Source organism: Jatropha curcas, chromosome 4 (genome assembly GCF_041381405.1).
Source record: "Jatropha curcas cultivar XTBG-Jc1 chromosome 4, XTBG_Jcur_1.0, whole genome shotgun sequence".
In the NCBI taxonomy this organism is placed as follows: domain Eukaryota; kingdom Viridiplantae; phylum Streptophyta; class Magnoliopsida; order Malpighiales; family Euphorbiaceae; genus Jatropha; species Jatropha curcas.
Genome location: NC_143154.1, coordinates 4,732,314 through 4,735,269, shown reverse-complemented (window position 1 = coordinate 4,735,269; position 2,956 = coordinate 4,732,314). Strand labels below are relative to the sequence as shown.

The 2,956-nt window shown below is 30.0% G+C and overlaps 1 pseudogene across 1 annotated transcript; it reads right to left on the bottom strand.

Moving 5' to 3' along the window:
* Positions 1-683: 683 nt before the first annotated feature.
* LOC119369060 (AAA-ATPase At2g18193-like) lies at positions 684-2,601 on the bottom strand (annotated as a pseudogene). Its single transcript, XR_016320358.1, has 2 exons — positions 1,384-2,601; positions 684-1,213 (listed from the first exon to the last, which is right to left on the bottom strand). The product of XR_016320358.1 is annotated as an AAA-ATPase At2g18193-like (transcript).
* Between the last annotated feature and the right edge of the window lie 355 nt (positions 2,602-2,956).

Below are 2,956 nucleotides of genomic sequence, written 5' to 3'. Positions count from 1 at the left end.
TGTTTATTTTTATATTTATTTGAAAATAAATAAATTTATGATTGAATTAAACCGTCTTAAATATAATCGATTAATATAACGTTAGAAAATTAATAGTGTGTTAAGTAACAATTTATATAACTTTTAATGATATAAATAAATTACATAATTTATAAATTTTAACGATATGGACAATTGTTATTTTATATTAAAAAATTAAAATTTTTTTATTAAATTAAATTTTGTTAAATATAATTGATTAATTATAGTATTAATAATATGACAAGTTGAAGATTTATATAAGTCTTAATTATTTAAAATAAATTATTTGTTCATGAATTTTAATGAAACAATGACTTAATTATTTTTTACATTAATTTCAAAATAAATCAAATTAATGAATTTTACAACCTTCCATTTTATTCTTTTTTTAAAATTTATTTCTATAAATTTCAATATTTTTAATTCATTATTCCTGAACACATGTCTATCTATTAATTTTTATTTTAATAATAAAAATAACGCTATATATTTTTTTTACTATTAATATGTCTTTATAATATTCTTTAGTAACATAATAAAAGAAAATTTACTCAAAAATCTATACATAATATATATTTTTTCTCAATTTTACTTTATTTTACTTTTATTTAACCGTGCATAGCGCGGTTATATTGCTAGTATTTCTAGTAAAGTTAGATGAATTTTAAATAATTTATATTTTCATTAACTGTAGAGAAACCAAGTAGGCATTGGAGAAAGGCTGGACATTTCTTTCCTAATAAAAACTTAAAAACTACGCTAAAAAAAGGAAAAGACGAAATTGGATTCACTAAACTGAGCTTTCCGTTTCCTCTACAATTTTATCTTCATTATCCTTTTTAATTTTCTGTTGCTTAAGAAAATTGAGTACTTCTCCAAGAGCAACATCAGGATCATCACTCTTCAATAATTCCTCAGCCAAAGAAGCAGGAGTGGCCTCTGCACTTTGTATCAAACCATCAATTTCTTCAAGCAGTTTATGCTCTTTAATTCCAAGGTAATTATACACCAAAACTCTAAATCCTTCACTGGTACAATATGACATGTGAATGTGCATATCCATTCTGCCAGGACGAAGCAATGCTGGGTCCAAAAATTCCTTGTGATTTGTCGTAAACACTACTATCCTTTCTTCTCCACAGCTTGACCACAATCCATCAATGCAATTTAGCAGACCAGAGAGCGAAAATAGCTGCTTGATCCAAATTACGAGAACCAAAAACTAGTTTTAACCAATCCCACCTCTAAAATAAAAATATCAACAAAACAGAGCAAAACAGAGTAGACTTATCCCATTTCTAAAATAAAAGTATCAACAAAACAGAGCATAAGAGAGTAGACCAAAACAGAACAGATACTAACCTGGACATTATCAGAATCATCAGATTCTGATCTTGATCGATTATTCGCAGTAGAATTGCAGTCTATGTCCTCAATCACAGTTATGGACTTTCTATTAATATCCAGCATAGCTTTTCTCAAATCAGCATCAGAAGTAATATTGGCCAGCTCCAAATCAAACACATCAAACTTGAGGTAATTAGCCATAGCTGCAATTAAGCTTGATTTTCCAGTGCCAGGAGGACCATAGAGTAAGTATCCTCTTTTCCAAGCCTTTCCAATTCTCTTATAGTAGTCTTTCCTTGCCAAGAACCTATCTATATCATCTATAATAGACTTCTTCAGATTGTGATCCATCGCTAGCGCATCAAATGTCGATGGATGTCGAAAATCAATGGAATCCCAACAACCGCGAGACCTTGTATAAAGCTTTAAAACCTTTTCGCCTTTTGTCATGGCCTTGGAAGTATCCACAATGTGGTTTAAGTAATCATTAAAGATTTTTTCTCTATATTGATCTTCAAATGTTAGTTCAAAATAACCTTTGTTATAGAATTTATCATTCTTGGATCGATCGTCGTTTTCTTGCTTTGCAAATTGCCATGTAATTTCTATCCCTTCATAGACATCAACAACTTTCTCACCTTCTACTAAGGCAGCTGTGACATTCTTTTGCCCTCTAAACTTACCAATTCTGATAATTTTGTTTTTAGGGCCGATCTTGGAGGACAAGTAGAATCTTGCTGCGTCTATGAGTTTGTTGCGATCAAGACCGTCCCACGAATCATCAATTATGAAGGTATATAAGAAGGAGATGATTTTCTACGAGAGAAGAAGATCAAGAATTTTGAGACAAGAAAAGTCTCGAGCTTTTTGGGTACTAATTCGTGGTAAACATTACGCAAGAGCATTAAGGAAGTGGAAAATGAAGCGTACAAGGACAATAGAGAGGATGTTGAAGGGTAAAATCTCGTATTCTCTACAAAAGAATAAGCCATGGTTGGGTGTTTTTGGACAAGATCTAGCAGTAAGAACTATTTCGAGTGTTTTTAGACAAAATGAAGAAATTTTTCGGACAAGATGAAGAAGCAAGAACTGTTTGTTAGTGTCTTAAGACAAGATCATTATCAAGAAGCAATATTGATGAGAAGGGAATGTGGGAGTGGTACTCTGCTTATAAATAAGTGAAACTGGGAAAGCAAGCACTGGAAATTGAAGAGAAGGTTCCTATTAGTGCTTGGTGGGTGTGGCGCGTGCGAATGGAGTTCCTGCTTTTTTTTATTACTTCGGAGTATTCTTCAACTGGGCTGTTGCTGCAAATTGGAAACTGATAAATCTAAAACCATAAATTAAAAAGATTATTTTTTTTAAAGGAAAATAGATTAATTTAATTTAGTTTAAAATATATGACAAATTAAGTTTATGATTTTAAATTTAAAACAGTCCATATTACCCAAAAAAGGGTCCAAATCAAACCAAACAAAAAATATAAGCAAATACATAAATTCACCTCTAAATTTTATACCCTCAACTTTTACTTTCACCAATTAAATACTTTAATTTATAAAATTACATTTATGAAATACTTTAATTT